The sequence below is a fragment of the Protopterus annectens genome, chromosome 1.part1, assembly GCF_019279795.1.
Source record: "Protopterus annectens isolate FY-2018-M chromosome 1.part1, PAN1.0, whole genome shotgun sequence".
In the NCBI taxonomy this organism is placed as follows: domain Eukaryota; kingdom Metazoa; phylum Chordata; order Ceratodontiformes; family Protopteridae; genus Protopterus; species Protopterus annectens.
The window spans coordinates 169578564-169604548 of NC_056726.1; positions in this window are offsets into that span (position 1 = coordinate 169578564).

Sequence of the window (25985 nt, forward strand, 5' to 3'; positions counted from 1 at the left end):
GTGAAGTATGCAACAGCATCATCTAGAGGTAGAAGTTTAAGAGGAGACCAATTTGTAGTTCTTAGTTCAGCAAGGAAGAATTCAGGGTTAAAGTTTCTATTTGTTCTGATTTGTTTATATTTAGTAAGGTGAGGGGTAGAGCTTTTATGTCTTATTAAATAGGTGAGGGCATGGTCACTTAAGTCGTCAGGTAGCATTCCTACTATGTAATTTTGGTCATGATTGTTTATCAGAATCCAGTCCAATATACTTTCTTTGTTGTTAGATTTGTTTGTTCTGCTAGGGGTGTTAATGGTTTGTGAAAAGCCATAGAGATGTAGGAGGGAGGGTGGGACACCTGAGGAGCAGGTTTTCCAGTCTATATTGCCATCACCTAGTAGTATGGTTTCTTATGGGTATTTAATAGCGAGCCAATTAAGAATTTCTTCTAGGGTATTAATATTATTTCCAGGAGGAAGGTAGGTGCAAATAATATAAATGGATTTTTGGGTATTAAGGTGTAGTTTAGAGATAAGGATTTCAGAATTGCTAACAGAGGGAGGTTTTTCATGGATAGCAGTCATTTGCATGCCTGTTTCATACAGAATTGCTATACCACTGCCTTTTTTGGATTTACGGTCTAGTCTTAAAATGTTGTAACCTGGGGGAGTAATTTCACAGTCTAGGATTGTTGGTTTGAGCCAAGTTTCAGTTAGGCAAAGGATGTCAAATGAGCGAATATCAAGCAGAGCATGGAGCTGGGCAATTTTATTAGTAAAGCTGCAGATGTTTAGGTGAGCTATAGAGAGAGAGGTTGGGGTTTGGAGGGAAAGGTAGAGCAAGAGGGTGGAGAGAGTAGGGGGTTTATAGTAGGAGTGTTGTTTGGGCTAGGGTTGGGATGAATGTCACCTGCTAAGAGAGAGAGAAGTAGTCTCATTTTGGTGTCAGAGGGTTTGGAGGAGATGTATGATTTTTTTATATGGCTGGTTATTGTAGGTAATATGGAACTTTCTATGAAATCATGGTAGAAGGTAGCTAGGAGAAGAAATGTAGTTTGAAAAAGGCTGGAATGTTGTTTGGGAAGGTTAGCTAGTGTACTGGGTGAAAGAGTGTGTATCTTTGAGGCTAAGTTGTTCATATGATGTTAGAAGGTAAGATAGCATGATGAAAGGAAGAAGTGAAGAAAGGAGTATATGATTTAAATTATTAGAGCTTAGTAGTGGAGGCATAGCGATAGGGATGTGTCTGAAGGTAGTTAAAAAAATAGAAAAGAAATGGTGGAGAGGAAGAGAGGAAGTGATGGAATAGATAGAGTATGTGTTCTGGTAGACAAGGATAGGTATTGGATGGGTAAGAGGGTGGAGTACTGTGTGACAGGAGAGCTAAAAAAGGGGTAGTGGTTAGAGAAGTATATGTTTAGGATTCCTGGGGGTGGGTGGGAATTAGGGGTAGGGGAGGGAGCGGAGCAGGTTAGAGCAAGTAAAGGATGAGAATCTAAGAGACAATCAGTAAGCTACTGATTTTAGAGGAGCTCTTAGACAGTTCCAGGAGAGTGGGTAGTACTTCTACATGAATTTGTTTACAAGGGGATAGAGGTGAGGGGAAAGGGAGATAGGGTGATATGGGGGTAGGTACAAGATCAGTCAGATGTAGGACAGGGAGAGTAGAAAAAAGAGATGACAGAAGTAAGCAGTAGTGAGGGGTTGAAATCTGGAGAAGGAAAAGATAAGACAAGCAAGTAAAGAGTGCCACCTAGTGGACAAAGTTAGAAATTTGAGTTGGCAGGGAAGGTACAAAGGTAAGAAATGGGTAAGGTAGTGTTTAGTAACAACGGAGTAGAGTGGTTTATTTATAGGGGATGGCAGGGCCTCGCTGCTAAATGCCTAGCTTGGGAGAGGGCCTTATATACATAAACCAAAACAGGCGATAAAACAGTTCATTACACTGAGGTTGGAAATACATGTACTTCCTTGAGTCCTTTTGAAAGAGGGACTTGGAGAGTTGGACAGGATTATCCCCGGAGAGCAGCTCAGATAGCTGGGTTTATTAGAAGGGGGTCCCTTTTGACCAGGCAGGTAGGTTCTCAGTCATAAATGAAGGAAGGAGGTTGAGAGCTATGTGAGGTGAAGAGAGACAAAAAAAAATTACAATTTAGTGAGAGTCCAGTAAGGTGTCAGTGTAGAGCTTAATACAGTTAGGTAAGAGCAAAGAGTAAGCCAAAGATAAATTGCACTTAGTACAAGCACTTACACAAGGTTGTATTATACATCATAAAGCTACTGTAGCTAAGGCTAAACATGAATGCAGGTTCTGGTTAAATGCTGGTAACATAAGCCAGGTAGAAACATAAACAATTATACATGCAGAGACAGGTAAGGAACCTTGCAAATCTTTACAATACATTGCAATTGGCAAGTACAAAACATTCTCAATGTGCTGTTCTAAAGAATGCTAGGCAGGAGTATCTAGACTACTGTAGATGATAACAGAATCAGTTAAATACAAGAGAGGCAAGCAATTAACATATAGATATGAGCGAAAAACAATGACAAGTAACAGCTATCACAGTGCATTCTCAAGGTGCATTTCTAAGGAATGCTAGGCAGGAGTTAACTAGAAAAAGCAGATATGTAGCAGATAGCAGTGTAATGCATGTGAAGCAACCATGAACAAATAAATATGTGCCTGAAGCAATCTCTGGAAACAGCTAACACACCAACAAATTACTTTCCAATGCCAAAAGGAAGAGAACTAATCGATTAACCCTGAGCAATGGGTGCTAGCCATATAACGCTCCTCATTATGTTCGACATAGGAATAAACCACTCTATGTCATAGTCGCAGGGTACTGATTGACAAAAACTGTTTGGCCCTAGCCAGTAACAATTAGAGCAGAGGTTTTCTGGCCTGTCTATGTTCGGAGTAAAAACCTCCTCAATTATGCGCTAGTGAAAGCGCTTCAGCTAAATTGTACTATTTGAGCTCAGGGACTGCCTTCCTCCTAAAATGTGCTGAGTGTAAGCACTTAGGAGTACAACACAGTATTTCTATTTGTGTGTCCTATACTTCTTATTTACCCATTATTGCATTATCTATACTCGGAGACCAGAGTCCTCGTGTACGCGCTATGTGCAAACGCTTAGGCTTTCTGCATCTTCAATACTCTGTGACTTATTTCCTTCTATATGCACTACATGTACGCATATTAAAAGATTAAGGGTAATTACCACATAAACAGAAGCTTGTCTGTATGTGGAAGGGCAACTCAGGTAGAGTCTAACTGAACAAGTTAAGCAGGAGCTGTCAGGAGTTCTGCGCTGTAGTGGACAGCAAAAGCACTTGACCACATGCCAACCAGAACCTTAAAACACTATGTGTTTCTTATCAGGATGAAAATTCATAATGGTGCCAACTTATTGGATGCAGAGCGCACGCTGAAATAATGGTGAGCTCTCTGGATACTTTCCCTGATGGAATACTAAACAAGTTTAGTAGCTAGATCTGAACGGGCATTGCGAGCCGAAGAGCACTCTCTATGTGTTGTACCAGATAAGAAACTAGCATATAAGAGCAGCTAAACAAGTCTAAGTACCTGGTATAAATCGAAAATAAGGGTAAGCATAGTCAGTAAAATTAAAGGTAGACCTTCACCATAAGCGTAGAAATGCAATGGGACTATCTGAGGACCTGAATAAACTAACTCCACACAGTAGGGTCTCCCTTGCACACTCTGAGGAGGAAATGGCATGGTAAAGTATCCACGTGGAGTCGCTACCTACAAATCGTCCGTTCTAGATGCAATGAATTAGAGAACAATTAAATGCAGATAACTAAGCAATTCAACAAAATATACCAGCCTATGTAAGTCCGCCTTAGTAGTTACATAGAAAATAAAATGAAGTTAAACATAGACGTTGCATTAGGTAAACAGACTTACATTGCAATTACCCGGTGGGCCAGGGACACACAGCAGCCAGGGAGAAATGCAGGATATTAAAGATGGCACCAGGACAAGTTACCTGACTATAAGCCTTTCGGGAAGGAAGTGAGGAGAAGAGGGGAGGGGATAGGCATGAAATGGGAGGGAGGTCAGGAATCTAGGGAGGAGCAACAGAGATAGTAAGGTGAGCTAGGATACATGATGATGTTGTAGCTCACCTAGGACACTATAGGGGATAGAAGGAGGGCAAGAGATGAGAACAGAAGTAGAAGATCGTGGAGCAAGTAAAGGAAGAGAATCTAAGAGACAATCAGTAAGCTACTGATTTTAGAGAAGCTCTTAGACAGTTCCAGGAGAGTGGGTAGTACTTTGATATGAATTTGTTTACAGGGGAGAGAGGTGAGGGGAAAGGGAGATAGGGTGATATGGGGGTAGGTACAAGATCAGTCAGATGTAGGACAGGGAGAGTAGAAAAAAGAGATGACAGAAGTAAGCAGTAGTGAGGGGTTGAAAACTGGAGAAGGGGAAGATAAGACAAGCAAGTAAAGGGTGCCACCTAGTGGACAAAGTTAGAAATTTGAGTTGGCAGGGAAGGTACAAAGGTAAGAAATGGGTAAGGTAGTGTTTAGTAACAATGGAGTAGAGTGGTTTATTTATAGAGGAGGGCAGGGCCTGGTTGCTGGATGCCTAGCTTGGGAGAGAGCCTTATATACATAAACCAAAACAGGTGATAAACAGTTCATTACACTGAGGTTGGAAATACATGTCCTTCCTTGAGTCCTTTTGAAAGAGGGACTTGGAGAGTTGGACAGGATTATCCCCATAGAGCAGCTCAGATAGCTGGGTTTATTAGAAGGGGTTCCTTTTGACCAGGCAGGTAGGTTTTCAGTCATAAATGAAGGAAGGAGGTTGAGAGTTCCTTGAGTCCTTTTGAAAGAGGGACTTAGAGAGTTGGACAGGATTACCCCCACAGAGCAGCTCAGATAGCTGGGATTAGTAAAAGGGGGTCCCTTTTGACCAGGCAGGTAGGTTCTCAGTCATAAATGAAGGAAGGAGGTTGAGAGTTCCTTGAGTCCTTTTGAAAGAGGGACTTGGAGAGTTGGACAGAATTATCCCCGGAGAGCAGCTCAGATAGCTGGGTTTATTAGAAGGGTATCCCTTTTGACCAGGCAGGTAGGTTCTTGGTCATAAATGAAGGAAGGAGGTTGAGAGTTCCTTGAGTCCTTTTGAAAGAGGGACTTGGAGAGTTGGACAGGATTATCCCCGGAGAGCAACTCAGATAGCTGGGTTTATTAGAAGGGGGTCCCTTTTGACCAGGCAGGTAGGTTCTCAGTCATAGGTTCATAGGTAGGTACTAGACTATTGGCCCTAGGGCCTATATAAGCCTAGCCAAAGGTACCCTGGCTTTCATCACCCAAGAAAATTATTTTCCTGCGCCACTGTCGAGCAGAGCCACAGAAGTGATCCCCGGGGTGAATTTCCTATGAAGGAAGGAGGTTGGGAGTTCCTTGAGTCCTTTTGAAAGAGGGACTTGGAGAGTTGGACAGGATTACCCCCACAGAGCAGCTCAGATAGCTGGGATTAGTAAAAGGGGGTCCCTTTTGACCAGGCAGGTAGGTTCTCAGTCATAAATGAAGGAAGGAGGTTGAGAGTTCCTTGAGTCCTTTTGAAAGAGGGACTTGGAGAGTTGGACAGAATTATCCCCGGAGAGCAGCTCAGATAGCTGGGTTTATTAGAAGGGTATCCCTTTTGACCAGGCAGGTAGGTTCTTGGTCATAAATGAAGGAAGGAGGTTGAGAGTTCCTTGAGTCCTTTTGAAAGAGGGACTTGGAGAGTTGGACAGGATTATCCCCGGAGAGCAACTCAGATAGCTGGGTTTATTAGAAGGGGGTCCCTTTTGACCAGGCAGGTAGGTTCTCAGTCATAGGTTCATAGGTAGGTACTAGACTATTGGCCCTAGGGCCTATATAAGCCTAGCCAAAGGTACCCTGGCTTTCATCACCCAAGAAAATTATTTTCCTGCGCCACTGTCGAGCAGAGCCACAGAAGTGATCCCCGGGGTGAATTTCCTATGAAGGAAGGAGGTTGGGAGTTCCTTGAGTCCTTTTGAAAGAGGGACTTGGAGAGTTGGACAGGATTATCCCCGGAGAGCAGCTCAGATAGCTGGGTTTATTAGAAGGGGGTCCCTTTTGACCGGCAGGTAGGTTCTCGGTCATAAATGAAGGAAGGAGGTTGAGAGTTCCTTGTGTCTTTTTGAAAGAGGGACTTGGAGAGTTGGCCAGGAGTATCCATGGAGAGCTGCTCAGATAGCTGGGTTTATTAGAAGGGGGTCCCTTTTGACCAGGCAGGTAGGTTCTCAGTCATAAATGAAGGAAGAAGGTTGAGAGTTCCTTGAGTCCTTTTGAAAGAGGGACTTGGAGAGTTGGACAGGATTATCCCCGGAGAGCAGCTCAGATAGCTGGGTTTATTAGAAGGGGATCCCTTTTGACCAGGCAGGTAGGTTCTCGGTCATAAATGAAGGAAGGAGGTTGAGAGATTGCAATTACCTGGTGGGCCAGGGACACACAGCAGCCAGGGAGAGATGCAGGACATATATGTGAACCAAGTAAGCAGGATGAATTGAAGTTCTTAACATAGAAGACTATTTTACCCATTGCTCCAGCTTCTGCTGAGAGAATTTCTTGAGTTACAGCCACTTGCGGTAATCAACCCTAGTTAATTTTTCACAAGGACAAGGTTTCATTAAGATTAATCTTTCTTTTAATCCTAAAGTAGTCACAGAGTTTATGCTAAGTCAGACTGTAATCTGTCTTCTTTCCTGAACCAAAGGACAAGGAAGAAAGGATTCTTCACACTGTGGGTGTTCATAAGCAGCACAGGCATTACTTAGACACAACTTGAACCTTCAGGAAAGCTTTTCAGCTGTCTCCTGTGAAGATAAGAGAAAAGGATAAATATAATCAAAACAAACTACTTCCAGGTGGTTATCTCATGCTTTGGCTTTTTGTTATACTCACCATAAAAAGCCATTTTCAGGAAGGGCTAATGCCCACTCCATAAGGACTGGGGCTCTTTTGGTGGTTTTCTGGAAATGGATGGTGTCTAAAAGTATTCTAAAGTCAGCAACTTGATCATCTGTATAAAACTTTACAAAATTGGAAAAACTGCCTCTTTAGCCTCAACAAGCAAATTAGGTCACTAGTGAAAACCTCCAAAGTCAATTATGAATCAAAACTAGCCTCCAAAACAAAGGCTAATCACAAAGCCTTTTTCAGTTACGTCAGAAACCTCCATGGTAAAGCCCAGGTTTGTTCTGAATTATTTCTACTTACACTGATCCTGTTGACTTAGCCAACCTGCTAGCAGATAGGTTTAGTGCAAACTTCACCCTCTGCCCCCCCCCCCAAAGGCCCATTCGACATCCCTGATACTTACCCTGCACCTTACATCTCCATAGAACAAGTGATAAAGGCCCTATTCAAGGTAAAGAACACAGCTTCCATGGGACCTGATAGTATCCCAGGCTGTATTCTGCAACACCTCCATCAAGAACTAGCCTCGCCATTGAGCACCCTATTCAACCATAGCCTAAGTACAGGCTTCATTCCAGCAGAGTGGAGAACTGCCATTGTCATCCTTTTGCACAAAGGTGGTGCCACTACTGACCCTGGTAATTATCACCCCATTAGCTTGACAAGTCTGATCTATAAGGCCATGGAGTGTATTATTATGGACCTCATAAACAAGGACTTAGGCAATCTCCAAGCACTTGACCCCACCCAGTTCGAATTTGTCAAGGGCAGATCTTGCCTGTTGAATGTGGTTGAATTTCTTGAGAGTGTCACCAAGGTACTGGATGAGGGAAAGTCAGTGCACACAGCTTACCTTGACTTGGCCAAAGCCTTTGACACAATCCCCCACTCGGGCATCATTGAAAAGTTAACAGAACTTGGTGTAAATCCCTATCTCATCAGGTGGGTGGCCAACTGGCTCACTGATAGGATCCACGAGGTCAAAATAGGTACCACTACCTCCGATAGCAGACCTGTCAGTAGTGGTGTCCCCCAGGGATCTGTCCTGGGACCCCTACTGTTTGGCATCTACTTCTTAGAGGTCGAGGCAAAGACAAAAGGCCTGTGGCTGACCAAGTTTGCGGAGGACTGTAAAGCCCAAAGGTAAACTTAATCCAGCACTGGCCAGATGCATTTTCTATGAATGTGGGTTTTCATGCCATTTCAGTGAATGTGAGTTTTGCCATTCAATGAATGTAAGTTTCAAGGGCAGAGAAGTTTACTGCTCATGCTAAGTCTGTTTTCATTGCGAGACTGTATTGTTTAGCAAATGACTATCTGTTTGTGCTATTTTATTTCAGTATCTGAAATCTTTGTAGAAGCAAATAAGAAAGCAGTATGCACACTGATAGATTTGAACAGTGTGTATGGTAACTGGTGAGAAATAACCAAACATTGAAATGACTGAGGAGGGGGCTGCTGCTTGGGGGGATAGGGGTTTGCTGCAGGAGGGGCTGCTCTGGGGGCCAGTTTATTACCCTGCCTAGGGCCCTATTTGACCATGATCTGGCTCTGGTTTTTAAAGTAGGAAATATGTACACAAAGGTAGCACATACATACATACATACAAATATTTCAAGCATGGCCATTAATACCCTTCTAGCTTGCCAATATACCAAAACACTTGTTCCCATAATGTGTCCAGGCTGTTTTTAACAATACCTAAACTAGAACTTGCTTTAATGTAGTCTGTTCCATGCATCGGCTACTTTGTCAGAGAACCAGTTAGTACACTTCTCATTCCTATAGAATCTTCTACATAGGTTGTCTGATGATTCTCTAGTACTTTTTGATAACCCCAAACATTCCCAGAGGTAGCTGTCACTAAATGCCCTATATACAGTGGATATAAAAAGTATACACACCCCTATTAAAATGCCAGGTTTTTGTGATATAAAAAAATGAGACCACAATAAATAATTTCAAAACTTTTCTCACCTTTAATGTGACCTATAACCTGTACTATTCAATGTTAGGGGAAAAATATAAAAAAATAAAAAACATACAATAAGTTGGTTGCATAAGTGTGCACACCCTTAAACTAATACTTTGTTGAAGCACCTCTTGATTTAATCATAGCATTCAGTCTTCTTGGGTAGGAGTCTATCAGCATGGCACATCTTGACTTGGTGGTATTTGCCCACTGTTCCTTGCAAAGGTGCTCCAAATCTGTCAGTTTGCGAGGGCATTTCTTGTGCACAGCCCTCTTCAGGTCACCTCAAAGAATTTCTGTTGGATTTAGGTCTAGGATTTAGCTGGGCCATTCCAAAACTTTACATGTGAGAGTGTTCAATCTCGCTGTTTGTTCTTACACACGGGTTCGGAGCCGATCCTCGGCTCCGAGTCGGCCGCATCGCAAAGCTCTGCATCTCAGAGAAGCTCGAGACCAGACTATATCCCACAATCCTCCCTGCCATTACTCAGATCTAGTTTGCCGCTGCAACAGATCGGATAGAGGAGAGCTCGGACCAGAGGGGAATTTGCTAATTTTTTGCTATATTTCAGATAAGCTACTTTCCTTTCTTGTAAAAAAGTTTCTAAAGTTAGTTATAGTATAGGAAGTGTGTGTGTGTGTTATTAATATAATCTTGTACAATATTATTCTTAAAGACTCCTTTTGTGGCCTACCTTTTTTTCTCTTGGTGTGGTTTCTTGAGTTTTCTTTCTACACCTTATATAGATATACACTTTATATATATTTACATATATAGAAGTTAGTTAGTTAGTCATTGGTAGTTTTTTTTGTCAAATTATACCTAGTAGAGTGTCATTTACTTCTACCAGTCATGTCGGAGAAAGCCAAATCCGGCTTTAAAAGATGTCAGTGTGGGCAGAAAATGTCTATCACTGACAACCATGCTTCCTGCGTTTACTGTCTTGGCCCTCTCCACCTCATTCCTTTAGCGGGAGGGTCATGACAGATAGACGCAGGAAGCTTATAGATAGAGGGTTGCTTAAGCCTGCCTTTCAGGAGGCTTTAGACAAATCAGACCAGGCTTCTAAGTCCTTGAAGGGGTCGAAGATGTTGGAGCCCATGTCATCGGCTCCAAGTTCATCTTCAAAGGTTCGTTCGCTGGTTCCACAGACCTCGGGGCCGAGTGTCGAACGTTTATCTTTCACTGAGCCCCAGGTCTTGGAACCGGTGTTGGAGCTGCCGCCACCGTCCATTCTTCGGTCGGTGCCATCTTCGGCTCCTTCGACCCAGTCTTCCAGACCGTTATCTGAGACAGATGTGGATCGTGTCATGCAGAAACTCATGGAAAACATGGCCCTTTCCAAGTTGATTGCAGTTTCCTCTCAATTGGTGTCGAAACTAGAAGGCCTCCCCATGTCTCCAACAGGTCCTCCTTCGAGACCCATCCAGTTTTTAGAGCCAGGAGAGGATGAGCCGATGATAGTGGAGCCCTCGGTGCCAAAACCGTCCATTGCACGATCGACACCATTGACTTCGACTCCTTCGGAACCTGTAGGTGAGTCGCGGAGCCGACGGTCTCTCCTCTGTTCCAGGACCGAGAGTCGTACCGACCTTTTGGTGCCAACTCTCCCTCTCGGGGCCTCAGCACAGATTGGCTCGGCTCCATCCTCGGGGTTGGGGCCCACGGCCCCCGTGTCTGGGACGCTTCCATGTTCTTCGAAACCGGGGGAGTCCTCGGCCCGGGGTTCAGGGGCTTTTGACCTTATGAGGAAGGTATTGTCTGCACAGACAACCACTTCATCGGAGGTGTCTTCTCCTTCCCCTAAAGGGCCGCTTTCTGTTTCTGCCCCCATGACCCATCCAAAGCGTAGAGCCCCATTGCCTCAGCCACCCCCAGAGGGCTCCCCCTGTTCCTTGGAGGCCTCACCGGAAGCCCCCTCTGATGAGGTCCCGAGGAAAAGATTGTGCAAGAGGAGGCACATAGATTCCCCGCAGGAATCTCTAATGTCTGACACCAACTTGGATGAGGCAGAGGGTTCCCCAAGATCCCCCTCTGAGGATGTGTCATTTGCGGACATCCTGGAGATCTTAAAACAGAGGGGTGATTGGCAGTCCCTAGCCCCCACTGAGGATGAGTCGGTGCTGCTGAAGGCTTTTGGGGCTCAACCTTCTACCTCCTGGGTGACTCCGCCCTTCGATGAATTAATGGAATTGATTGCTTGAAGGGCGTGGGAGACACTGGACACAGTGGAACCAGTCCCTCGAAAACCAAACAAATTTATCACCGCCCCCCAGGACAAGACTTATCTCACCAAGGGAGTTCCAGTCGACGCTATGGTGGTGGCGGCAGCCACGAAAAAGGAGATGTCTGAGTCTTCCTCATCTGTTCATCCTCCTAATAAGGACTCTAGGACTATGGACAGATATGGGAAGCTCATTTTTAGTTCAGCAACTTTTTCCATGCGTTTGCTAAACTATTTGACACATTTCACACGTCTGCAGAGGGATCTCATCAAGGAGCTGAGAGATACCCTCCAAGGTAACACAGATGCTGCTGTTTCAGATAAGGTAACAGCACAACTTAACACCTTACCTCCATAGTAAACTCATCCATGAGGCTCATCTCGTATGCGTCCGAAGGATCGAGTAGAGCTGCAGCTTCAACGATTGCTCTACGAAGACAATCCTGGATGCGGCTGTGCTCCTTTGCGGAAGCCTTCAAGTCTTCCTTTGCCAATGCCCCCTTTGATGGTGCCACACTCTTCGGGCCCAAGGTGAAGGAGACTCTGACTTGGTGTGAGCAAGAGGGAAAGACCCTGACTGCTGTCGGGGTCCATTTTTCCGCTCCAACTAGACCGTACCCCAAAGGGCAACGAGGCGGGAAAATGTGGTTCCATAAGTCTCAGGGATCTTTCCAAGCCACACAGAGTGATGCCCCCTCCAAAGGCAGAGGGGGGGTAGAAATGGAAGACGCCACCCCGGCGGCAGAGGGGGTCCGCAAAACCAAGGCGACAGGGATACCATCCCTGGGAAGCCTTTCCAGCACTCCTGAATGGAGGCCCGGCTGTCCTGCTCTGGAGGCAGTTGGGGGTCACTTGGCTTTATACCCACAGGCCTGGCTAAATATTACCTTGGATTCCTGGGTAAAAAGCATTGTAACCAGAGGATACAAAATCCCCTTCATATCAACTCCACCCAACAAAGAAGGTTTCCAGATGTGCCACCCCATCTGCGAAGCCCAGCAGCAATAGAAATTTCAAAGCTGCTCAAAAAAAGAGTCATCCAACCAGTCCCGGTGGACCAAAGAGGATCCGGAACTTACTCAAGGTTCTTTTTAGTTCCAAAAAAGACAGGGGACTGGAGACTGATTTTAGATCTCAGCAATCTCAACACCTTCGTGAAGAAGGAAAAGTTCCGGATGGTCACGCTTCAATCGATCCTTCCATTTTTACAGAAGGACGATTGGATGTGCTTGATAGATCTCAAAGACGCGTACTACCACATCAAAATGGCCAGACCGTCCAGAGATCACCTGCGCTTCCAGCTGGGAGCCAATCACTTTCAGTTTCGAGCTCTGCCCTTTGGACTCACCTCAGCCCCCAGGGTATTCACCAAATGCATGGCAGTGGTTGCGTCTCACTTGAGACGACAAGGATTCCAGGTGTTTCCCTATCTGGACAACTGGCTCCTCACCGCCACCACCGAGCATCGCTTCATACAAGCCAGAGACTACACAGTCGACCTTTGTTCCCACCTAGGGATTTCAATTAACTTTGAAAAATCTGCCTTATCTCCCTCACAGCATATTTCATTCATTGGAGCAGACCTAGATACACGTTTAACACTGGTAAAGCTCCCTCCAATAAGGGCGTCATCCCTCAAACAACAGGTTCTTCTTCTACTACAGAGCAGGAAAGCCCCAGCCAAACTGGTGTTGAAGGTTTTGGGACTAATGGCAGCATCCCTGATTGCAGTTCCTATGGGAAGATTACACATGAGGCTCCTCCAATGGCTGCTTTTCGTGCAGTGGTCATTCCAGCAGTTACCCCTAGCGCATGAGATTCTGATAACAGACTCTTGCAAACGAGACCTCTCATGGTGGGTGTACAGTCAGGATCTCACTATGGGTCGTCCGTTTGTTCTACCCAATCCAACGGCCACAATAACCACGGATGCTTCTCTGATAGGGTGGGGGGGTCTATTTCAGGGAAGAACAGTCCAAGAGGAATGGTCTAACATGGAGTACAGCCTGCACATAAATGTTCTGGAGCTGAGGGCGGTGTTCCTGGCGTTGCAACACTTCCAAGCCCTCTTACCTCTAGGAACAGTGGCAGTTCAGATGGACAACATGTCTGTGGTCTGGTACATAAACAAGCAAGAGGGAATCAGGTCTTACCCGTTATGCAGAGAGGCCATGAGAATTTGGCAATGGGCAGAGTCCACGGGTCGCTTTCTGATAGCAACCCACATCCCGGGGTCATCCAACGTCATTGCGGACAGGTTGAGCAGAGCCATCCTGTTACCTCACGAGTGGTCCCTCAATCCACAGGTAGCGGAAAAGATCTTCCGCAGATGGGGCCAGCCTTGCTGTGATCTATTTGCTTCCCCGTTGAATGCAAAATGCAGAAGCTATTTTGCCCTTCTACCCCCTCCGGGGGATGTCCCCAGGGACACACTGATACACGATTGGCCCCCGGGTCTCCTATATACATTCCCACCTACCCCCTTGATTCCCAGATTTCTACAGAAATCCAGGAACCTGGAAAGGACAATAATACTCATAACCTCATTCTGGCCTCAGCAGATATGGTTCCCCTTTCTTCGAGCCCATCAAACAGAGGAACCGTAGATTCTGGACCCAGTACCAGATCTACTGACCCATTCGTCGGAAGTTCCTCACCCGTCTCTTCAATCCCTCAAACTAGCAGCTTGGCTGCTCCGCTTCCCTGCCTAGCCAGGTCTGATCTACTTTCTCCGGCAGTTCAACACATTCTGGTTGCCTCTCATAAAGCTTCCACTACAAAACTCTACAGGAGTAAATGGAAACACTTTGTATACTGGGCGTCTAGCCAACACTTAGACCCCCTGGTAGCTCCTTTACATAAAGTACTGGAATTTTTATCTATCCTCTTTCACGAAGCAGCCTCTACTTCCACACTAAGAGTACAGTTGGTGGCCATATCAAACTTCCATATTGGTGAGGACGGTTCTCCCATTATGTCTCACAGACTTTGTAAGGCTTTTATGAAAGGAACCTTCCATCTTCGGCCGCCCGTCAGGAAGCCTTTCTTTCCATGGAGTTTAAATTTGTTATTGTCACAACTCATGTTGCCACCCTTCGAACCTGCTTTGTCCTGCCTCCTAAAGTTCTTATCATGGAAGACACTTTTTCTCCTAGCTGTTACTTCAGCTCGAAGAGTATCAGAGCTGCAAGCATTATCGGTCAGACCACCTTACTTGATTTTCCACCCAGATAGAGTCTCTTTGCGTACAAATCCATCTTTCCTTCCAAAGGTATGTTCCGTCATAAATATTAACCAATCCATAGAACTCCCTACCTTTTTCAAGAACCATACTAACAAGTTGGAGTATATGTTGCACAAGTTGGATGTTCACAGACAGTTAAGATTTTATTTGGATAGGACTAAAAGTTACAGGAAGACAGATCAGCCCTTTGTCGTGTTTGCAGACAATAAAAAGGGCATGGCAATTACAAAACGTACATTATCTAAATGGCTTGCTGATTGTATAGCCTTTGTATACTCTAAGTCGAATCAGTCCTTGCCTACCAAACCTAAGGCCCATTCTACCAGATCCATTTCCACTTCCTTGACTCATGCAGCTCGTTTGCCTTTGGACATGATTTGTGCAGCAGCCACGTGGTCTAAGCCACATACTTTCATCACTCATTATAGATTTGACAAGGTCTCCAAAGACAGGACATCTTTTGGTTCCACTGTGCTTAGGAACGTTCTTCCATGAGTCACTCAGGGTGATGGAGCTAGGGACGCTATCCGTGTGTAAGAACAAATGGCGAGATTGAACACTCTCACATAAAGAAGTTATGTCCTTACCATAACGTTCCATGTGGAGTGTTCATCTCGCCTTTGTTCTTACATTCCCTCCCTTCCCTCCCTCATGTGTTTTGGAAGAACGGGTAGGACTAGACTCTGATTGAAATGTCTTAACCCCTTCCAGGGTATATTGTTCTGTGTCTCATGGGGTATATGCTACTACCCTTAGCTATTTTGCTATGGTGAGAGAGTGTCTCTGGATGTCTGTGAGAGTGTGTAGTTCTTGCACCTGAGGTATTGGTTTATTGGTCTGGTTTGTTTGCAAACTAGATCTGAGTAATGGCAGGGAGGATTGTGGGATATAGTCTGGTCTCGAGCTTCTCTGAGATGCAGAGCTTTGTGATGCGGCCGACTCGGAGCCGAGGATCGGCTACGAACCCGTGTGTAAGAACAAAGGCGAGATGAACACTCCACATGGAACGTTATGGTAAGGACATAACTTCTTTTTTTCTTCTGGTGAAGCCATTCTTTTGTTGATTTAGATGTATGCTTGGGGTCATTGTCGTGTTGAAAGGTGAAATTCCTCTTCATCTTCAGTTTTCTAGCAGACACCTGAAGGTTTTGGGCCAGAAGTGACTGCTATTTGGAACTGTTCATAATTCCCTCCACTTTGACTAAAGCCCCAGTTCCAGCTGAAGAAAAGCAACCCCAAAGCATGATACTGCCACCACCATGCTTTACTGTGGGGATGGTGTGCTTTTGGTGATGCGAAGTGTTGTTTTTGCACCAAATGTACCTTTTGGAATAGTGGGCAGAAAGTTCAAACTTGGTCTCGTCAGACCATAACACATTTTCCCACATGCTTTTGGGAGACTTGATATATTGTTTTGCAAATTTTAGCCAGGCCTGGATGTTTTTCTGTGTAAGAAGAGGCTTCCGTTTTGCAACCGTACCCCATAGTCCAGACAAGGAGAATATGGGAGATTGTTGTCACATGTAGTACACAACCAATACTTGCCAGAAATTTCTGCAGCTCCTTCAATGTTGCTGTAGGTATCTTGGCAGCTTCCCTGACCAGTTTTCATCTTATATTTTCATCAGTTTTGGAGGGACGTCCAGTTCTTTGCAACATCACTGTTGTCCCATATTTTCTCCACTTTTTGATGACTGTCTTCACTGTGTTCCGTGGTATATCCAATGCTGTGGAAATTTTTTTGTACCCTTCTCTTGACTGATATCTTTCAACAATGAGATCTCTTTGCTTTGATGCTTTGTAAGCTCTCTGCGAACCGTAGCAGGCAAGTGAGTAAATGTCAGGAAAATCCTACTAGGACAGCTTAACTGTATTTGGGGTTAATCAGAGTCTCTTTAATTGATGGCAGGTGTGTACCCAAAAAGACTGAATGCTGTAATTAAATCAAAAGGTGCTTAAACAAAGTATTAGTTTAAGGGTGTGCACACTTATGCAACCAGCTTATTGTACGTGTTTTATTTTTTATATTTTTTTCCCCTAACAGATTTGTTTGTTTTTCAATTGAATTGTACAGGTTATAGGTCACATTAAAGGTGGTAAAAGTTTTGAAATGATTTATTGTGGTCTCATTTTTTTTATATCACAAAAACCTGGCATTTTAACAGGGGTGTGTACACTTTTTATATCCGCTGTACCTGAATAAGATCTCCTCTTAGATATCTGTAAGAGACACTGTACAAGTTCAGATATTTTAGTCTTTCATAATAACTTAAATTTTCACATCCATGGATGCCCTTGATATATTTCTGTTGTACTGTTTCCAGTTTACTCATGCTTGTTTTCTTATAGGGTTTCCATATTGTTATTCCATACTCAAGTTTGGGTCTAATGTAACTAATAATGGCGTCATTATTGTTGATTTCCTAGTCTTTATAAATCTTTTTATACAACCTATAGTTCTATAACTACCATTAACCAATTGGTTGACATTATTAGAAAAACTCATAGCTGAATCTACCCATATACCCAGGTCCTTAAATGAGTCTATAGTTTCAATCACTGTGTGCTGTATTAAATATTCACCTTTTAATTTATGTCTCCCAAGTCTCATATGCTTAGTTTTTGATATATTTATCAGCATATTATTCTCCTGTGCCCAAATAGTCAGTTTAGTCAAGTTATTTTGCAGACATGCCTTATGTGTAACACTTGTAATCAGTTTACCCGATTTCAGATCTTCTGCATATAGACTGTAGAACACCTCAGATGAAAAAGTTGGGTCTGAAAGATAAAATCCAAACAAGTAAGGCCTAGGACAGAGCCCTGTAGGAAATCCTGACTGTAACCAAGGATTTCACCTGTCCAGTTGCTGTATGATACTTGCCATGTCCTCTTTGTAAGCCATGCAGCTATTCATCTTATCAAGAGTACCTAGTTGTACTAATTTATTGATCAGTGTTTTGTGTATGACCCTGTCAAACGCTGGAGTTAGATCTATATAAATTGCATCACAACTATAAGAAATGGAAGACAGGTCACACTACAACTTTAAAAACTGAAATAAACAAGCTGGGCAAACAGATTAAGCACAGTGTGAGACAAGATCAAGAACAATTTGAAGAAAATGTATATAAAAATATTGAGCATAATAGGAAACCTTTTTGTAAATACATAAGATGTGGAAGGAGTAAAGACACACAAATTGATAAACTGTGCAGAGTCTAAAATTTATTCTCAGACACAACATATTATAGATATATGTACAAAATCTTATGCAAACAGTTTGGCTCCACAAAAGGGGTGATAAGTTGTCAGAGTGACAGCCAGTTAACTCCTGATACTGGAATCAAATTAGATTACACTGAAAAAAGAACTGCGCAAACTGGATCCAAACAAAGCACAGGGAGGAGACATAATTAGTAACAATGACCTGAGAATACTTCAGCAAGAACTTACAGTACCATTATATCTATTATTCACTATGTCATATAAATATGGGGAGATTCCTCAGGATTGGAGACATGCGCTTATTAAGCCTGTCTTTAAGAGAAAAAGGAGTAGGACAAACCCAGAGTAATACAGACCCTTAAGTCTACTTTCATGTTGTGGAAAAATAATGGACAAGGTAATATTGGATAAGTTAATGTCATAACTGGATAGATTGGGACTTGAAACCATATATCAGTATGCATATGTTGAAAACAGATCTATTACCACTTGTAACATGATGTTCTATAACAATATAATAGCACAATTTTTCATTCATAGCTGTTATTATATTGTTATAGAACATCATGTTACAAGTGGTAATAGATCTGTTTTCAACATATGCATACTTGTACAGTCCATTGTCATTTTATTGTCATGTGGAACTTTTCTCCCTGGGCTTCCAATGGAAATGGGTTCTCACACCGAGTCAGACTATCGTGGTGATTAAATGCAAAATAAATAGCATGAAAATATGCCTTTCCATTGTTATGTGGTAAATTGCCTTTCCAGTCTCTCTTCTCAATCTTTTCTAACTTCCTCTGATTGATTCTAATCACACCAGTATATACCATTGTTAATATCCATGACTTCAACTGAAAACAAGCTAGATATCCAAAATGAAAAGAGGAGCCATGATAACTGAAAAAAAATGTTTACTAGAACAGCAAGATAAGCATTTTCATCTCTACTTCAAGTTAGCATGAGACTTCATCAGACAAATTAAAATAGTACAACACTACCTTTTTAAATGTTCCAACATTTACATGATATAATCATATATCCAAAACCATATTAAGAATACAATTTCAAATTCAGATTATTTTAGAAAAATTTAAAAAAGGTATTAATGCACTTTTTGGTGGTGGTGCTGCGGTAGCGTTGTTGCCTCACAGTAAGACGCTGTCTGGTTCGATTCTCAGCTAGAGCGTCTTCTGCATGGAGACATGCGTGAATGGGCGTACCTTCGTTGAAGGTTGTGTGTCAGGGCTGGTCACTCGGCACGTAAAAATCAACTACCAATCATTAGCGGACCGGAGTTCCGCTGTGGCGACCCCTAACTGGGAAAAGCTGAAAGACACAAACATTAATGTACTTTTCTTAATTTGTGTGAACTTGTCTGATGCACAATTGAAAGCAGTTACTCTGTTTTATTAAATACTTTTCTTACTTTGTTTTTCAGTTAGATTTTCACTTGGTTTACAGCTTGGAAATGTGTGTTTTAAGTTGCTTTTTGTAACATTCATGACTTCATAGCATATGCACTGATGAGGTATACAGAGGGTGGCACTTTGTTGTGCTGCCTCTGCTGTGCCTGCAGCCATAGCTGCTGTGTACCATGCACTAGTGAGATGCATGGAAGATGGCAAAAAGTGCTGCTGTTATGGCTGCACAGCCATTTATCATTAGAGAATGGGCAATTTGTACATTAAACCGTGATTACAGAACTGGCGATGACCATCATATTGATCACTAATGCAGTAACCTTAGCTATTTGGGTTGCATCCTGCCAAGGATTTAACAACCGGCCAGCTTTCAAAGCTTCAGGGCACCTTCCAGATACTCAAACAATTAGGCAGCTATAACTGTGCTGCCTAAAAACACAGAGATGTGCTCCATGCCACAGAAAAGAGCGCTCCTGTGTGGGCTTTCAAGGACTGATAGTTGACTTGTGCTGTTCCTTTGCTGGGCGGATAAGTTCCCTTTGAGGTAAAACCTTTCACATTTAAAACAAATATTGTTTTAATGTACTTTTCTGTTTAAGAAAGTTGCTTTTAATACAGGAGTTTGTGTTTTAACAGACTGTCACAAGACAACTGTACTTTTAAATAGGAGTGTACTTTTTTCCTGTTGGTTCAACGGTAGTTAAAAAACATTTATTTCTGAGGAGAAATTGTGTTTATTTTAGTTTATTGTAATTTTGGGGGCTGGCAAAGTGTATTAAATACTTTTTACTGCGTTTTTTGGAACAAAGTGACTTTTAACAACTTTAAATTTTTACCAGCTTATGCTGCTTGTTTTCCTTGGGAAAGAGCCACCATTTTTGGTGTGACTATGAAACAAACTACCAGTCCCATTGTCGGTCCTTCTTCCAGCCACAAAAAGAAAAATTTAAGCAAACAGCTTTTGCCAACACAGCAGGTTTGCAATTTGCCTCAACTACAGGTGGGGTAACTGCTGTGGCCAACACTGGTTCTTCAGACCACTCACCTTTTACCTCAGATCCCTCTGGTGTAGCAACTGCAGTCACTATGGACTGGGACGTAGCCAGTCCTGGAAGTGGAAACAGGGAAGGCTTCCCTGTTTAGTCACAACATTGTGCCCATCCCTGGGGAAGTCACTGTTGCCATTAACAACACTATTGTCCCTATTTTTCCTGTCAAAAAGAAACTAAGCATGCATTTATTCCTCAAGTTTCCCCAGCCATGTGTAGTTTGCTAGATCTGGCATTGATCCTTCTTATAAGGTGGTTTCTGGTAAAAGAGAAGCGGATGCCTCCTTTCCTGAAGAGATCAAAGATTCTGAATATGGTCAGGAAGATGAAGAGACAGATGCGCAGTGTGCTCAGAGTCTTGATTTAGACTCAGAGGAGAGCACAGTATCTGATTCTTCCTGGGGAGGTTTCTCTTTCTCTGAGACTATTCCAGAATATGCCAGTGTTTTCACTGGGGGATCACTAAGGTTTCTTTGTCCCTCAGAAAATAGAATGAGCCGTTACAGATGGAACTTCCAGAACCTTCACCCATTCCTCCAGTGCTGTCAGCTTTGGAGGATTTGTGTGTTACTGCCTGTAGTTTTCCTGACAGTCAGTCTGCTGCCCCAGAAAAGGCAAATAGATTGTATAAAGTTCCTAAAGCTTTCGTTTTTATACACTCATTCTAAACCTGACCAGCAGCTATACCTTTAGTTAATCTTACTGCTGCTTAACACATGAACATCTACTGTTATGGTAAATTGACTTATACAACTGTACTTTCTCCCACAGGATGTTACTGTACATGTAATGTTCACTGAAAAACAAATCTGATGCTTCAAGTTAACATATTAAACTGCCGTGAAGCTCAGACATTGAAAAAGCAAATAGCCACCATATTAACTCACTAAGCAGCACTTTGCTGTTTAGCGACTGTAAAATAACTAAATAAAATTAAATAAAGTGTTTGTAGTTGTGTTGTTGTCTGCATTTGTGCTTGCATGTGTCTCTGAGTGTTTGAGAACATAAAACGAGAGAGGCAGTCAAAAGACAGCACTGACTGCAATAAGTAGTCCATCATCACTGATTCATTAAACATTAAGAAGCTCTTAATTTCTGCCATTAAACAAAACAAAACAAAAATGTTGACAGTATGAAGCAGAAAAATACAGACAGTGGGGGAGAGGGGGGCGAAGAGTTGACTTAAAATGTATGTGTATGGAGCAACAAAACCAGGGACAGTTGGGGGGATGAGGAGTTGCAGTGCCCTATATTTTCTTTTCATTCATTTGCTCACATATCATCAGGATGTGTTCTTACAACAAAGTGGCTAAGTGCTGTGTGTTTGTGTGTGTGTGCTTCCATATATGTATGCAAGTCTGTCTGTTTGCATTTATGAATGTTTTTCTATGTGTATTTGTGTGAGTCTGTATGTCTGTTCTTGTGTGTGTGTGTGTGTGGGTAAGTCTGTCTGTCTGCATTTATGAATGTTTTTCTATGTATATTTGTGTGAGTCTGTATGTCTGTTCTTGTGTGTGTGTGTGTGTGTGTGTGTGTGTGTGTGTGTGTGTGTGTGTGTGTGTGTGTGTGTGTGTAAACAATGAATGTGTAATACTTCCTCCAAAACCAGTTACATATACCACCTGTGGCATCTGGCCTCAGAACACCCCTGGGTATATGTTATTTACACAGTAATACCCTGTTAAGCATTCTTGGCTTGCTTAACGCGCACCATACATGTGCTGCCACGCCACTGCACACAGAGACCGCATTTGTGTGCTGCTGCCACAGCAGTATCAGCATACCTCCTTACCTCAAACAGTGCATTGGAGATGTACATGATGCTGGTGGATTGTACTACACCATAATAGGCAATGTACATAGAGGATGGCATTATGTACTCTTCTAACTGCTATGTAACCATGCACATATGCACCACACAGTCCACTTACAATATGTACAGAGGATAGCAGTGTGTATTCTCACATTAGCTAAATGTAGTAATGATTTGCCATGTCCTGATATAGCACTATAAATGTGAATGATGTTGCACACATGACAGTGCTATAGTACATATGCAGCTTTTTGCACTACATTTATGTGCGGTGTGTGTGTGTGTGTGTGTGTGTGTGTGTGTGTGTGTGTGTGTGTGTGTGTGTGTGTGTGTGTGTGCGTCTCTGTTTCTGATCTGTGGTGGACATCCAGGAACCAGATATAGATGTGTTATACATGGTAGGCACTTGTGTATATGACACATATATCACTTACACCTGCATGCAGGGGTAATTGTGGCTCATACACACATGGCAGCATTTAAACTGCATTTGTACCCTCTATAGCTGTGACAGGGAGAAAGAAAGAAGTTCAAAGCTTTTATGTTTAACACTCAGAAGTATCAACAGTAGAGTAGAGTTAATTATACGTTAATTCCTAGATTACACTATCTCATATAATTACTCTTCACTCCAAGGTGTGTGAGTGTTGAAGGTAGTATACGTAGGTAGCAAGGGTGGAGGTGTGTAAGGGGTGGGGAAGTTGATGTCAACCTATGAAAATGCTTTTTATACTTCTACAGTGAGTTTTATGATGTTCATCATTATCACTGCTGCAGTAGCCTGCGGATTGTATCCTACCAAGGATACAGCAACCAGTTAAGTGCCAGAAGCTTTCATATCCTCATACACTGTCATTCAGGTTGCTTACAAGCTGAACCCATTTTTGGAGGAAATGATATAAACAGCCATAGTAACTAATAATCCTCAGAACTTTCTTGCCATTTCAAGGAATAGCAGCTGAGAGGCTTCACAGGAAACAGCCACTGCCTACAATCTTCCATTCTGACAGGTAAGTCCCCATAGGGGAACTCTTCCACACAGAAAATATTTTTAAATATTTTAATGTTTTGTCTGTTCTCTGAAGAATGTTGGCAATTTTATTAATATCAGAAGTTTCTTGTCAGAAGCTGCTATTTTTGAACAAGCTGTTTTGTAAGAAAACTGTACTGCTTTTGAGGCATTTTAACTGAAGCGTAAGGATTTAAAGCTTAGAATTGTTTTATGTACTTAAAATGCTATTTGAGTATTTTGCTGCTTGTGTACACTTCATGACTACTTGTCTTCATAATTTTACTGCATGGGGCATTTTGCTTGAAGGTGTTACATTTAAGCAGAGTAAAATGTATTGCAGGGCTAGAAATGATTTTATGTTAGGTGCTGGAATACAACTTCATCACATATTTTCATTACTTGTTTTTTTTTTCAGTGCACTTTCTGTGAAAGGGACTTGCTCTGGTAGGATTTCAGTGTACTGCTTGTGCTTTTACTTTTGAATTTTGAAGGGAGATCTTATTTGAATCAGATTGTGGTTAATTTATCTCAAGGGCCTAAAAATGCCTTTAAAGGGACAATCCAAGTGTTTAAAATTTAGGATGTTAGATGTATGCTGTGGACAGACCTGAAAGGAATGAGAGCATCAGAGAAGAATCCAAAATAATCCCAACCGGAGAGAATGTGGAGGAGACCAGATTACAGTGGTTTAGTCACATGTGCAGGAAAGTAGAATATGATTTTGTAAAACAGATTTGGGTGACACAAGAGAAAAGCAAGGGAAGACAAGAACGTCCATACAAGGGATGGAAGACCCGAGACAGTTGGGCTTGACTTTTGAAAAAGGTAGGAGAGTAGCTATGAACTGAGAGAGCTGGAAAAAGGGGGATGATGATGATGATTTGCTGCCTCTCTTTTCCCTCAGCGTTACCTCAGTATTAAGCTGTCTTCTAGTCTAGAAGATATGACAAATATTATGTCCAACCATTCCCTTTTCAGAGTTACTACATTCTGCCAAGTTTTCAATAAGTCAATGTAGAAGACTATCATTCATATACTCTCTGCTTTTCTGCTGGAGCCATAGCTCCCTTGTGCCCTAATACAAAACTGAAGGATAATAGCACATGTAAGCGAATGCTTTCCTTATGCCATACTACAAACAGAAATGCACATTCCCATTCTATCAAGTAACATTTCCATTCTATCAGATATATTTCTTTATTGTCATACTGAAATATGGAAATCAAGAATGCCACAAAGGGTCCAGTACTTCCCATACATCTCCCCCACTGGATGTATTTACTACAGAATTTATTCAGAGCAAGCAGGTGTGTGTGTGTGTGTGTGTGTGTGTGTGTGTGTGTGCGCGTGTGTGTGTGTGTGTGTGTGTGTGTGTGTGTGTGTGTGTGTGTGTGTGTGTGTGTGTGTGTGTGTGTGTGCGCGCGCGCGCGTGCGTGTGTGTGTGTGTGTGTGTGTGTGTATATACACATGTGGGGGGACTTCTTAAAAGGGAAATTAGGGATTTTTAGAGCAGTGCAGCCAAGCTAAATGCCACATAACAAAGTAGGTGAGCAGTGCTAGCATGCATAGCAGCATTATATCAGCACACCTTAGAAGCAGTACTACTACACTATGCATGGATGATGTGTATGACATCATGATAAGTCTATCCCTCTATAGCAGTCTAAGTGGCTACATATAGAGGTGCAGTGCCTAGAGAAAGCTGTTGGCACAAAGTTACAGGTAGGGTGCACAGAAAACAAAGTAGCCAACAGGAACATCAGCGTGGGTATGTAAACCACAGTAGCCACAATGTTTATTGTATACATTGAGGGTATATAGGAAAGTAGAAAGTGGAGTATAGCAAGCACAGGAAACAAAACACAAGGTAATCAATATGAAATGGAGGGTGGGTGGATAGAGTGGTTCATATCAGTATAAATAAGGCACAGTTTGTGACAAGCAAAGTCCAGGTGAGGGTTTAAGGTAACTTCAAGTATTTCAAAAACCCATTAACCTACAGGTAAATGTTATCGCAATAAGAAAAAAAACTCACTAATATTTGTATTGTATGACCTAACTCTGAGAACCACAGAGCATGGTTTCTGTTAGTTTTGATATTCAGAGGTACCTTATTTAAACATTAAATATAAAATATATAAACTGACAGCAGATTGATGCTACTGTCAGTAAAGAGGGTAGTAGGTGTGCAGATTGAAAAGTGTGTGTGTGGGAGGTCAGGGCCTAGTGCAGCATTCTGAGGATCTGCCTTTTGAATGTAAGGGACAGGAAAAGTTTATTTAACTTTGCTATTTTCTGCATGTTACAAAACTAGTATGTTTTTGCACATGCCCATAATGAAGTATCTTATTCTCCTAAGATGAGATGCAAAATATCATATCTAAAATATGTAAACAGTAGTACAACACCAGCACAAAACTTCATTACAAATAAGATCACAAAAATATTCAACATCAGCATTTCTGCAGAGAGGCTATACCTTCTGCACCCCCTAATGTGGGGAGGTTTGTCTCTATTTCCAGAAAATATAGTACTTCTGAAGTTACACATACTTGGAGAAAAGGGAAAAGTTAATAAACAGGTGCATACCTTTCTTTTTTCCAAGTTACACTACCTCACTGATACTGTCAAAACACTTGTGACAAACCACTGTCCAATATACTGACATCAACAACACTTAACAAATATGTTCACAGCTCTTCAAGTATTGACAAAAATAACTCAACAAACTTTAGAACTCTTAATCTGCATACTATTCAGCTGCAAGTGATGATCGGTTGAGATAACTGACTTTACCTAAGAGAAGCTTTTGGCCAGTCTTGTTGACTTTAAGAAGCTGATGTATGTGGTTCATGAGTTGCCTATACTCTGCAGCCGCTGACATCCCTGATGTCGTACCAGTTTAAGATTACAAAGTGGGTACACACATGAAAAACACAGAAGTCTGAGGAGAGGAAGGCATTTTGTGAATGTACTCTGACAGATGAAAAGAAATCACTGGTCAAAGGATTTTGCATCGACAGTGACAATAGCAGTGGGTTTATGCTAAATCAACAGGCTCAGGATT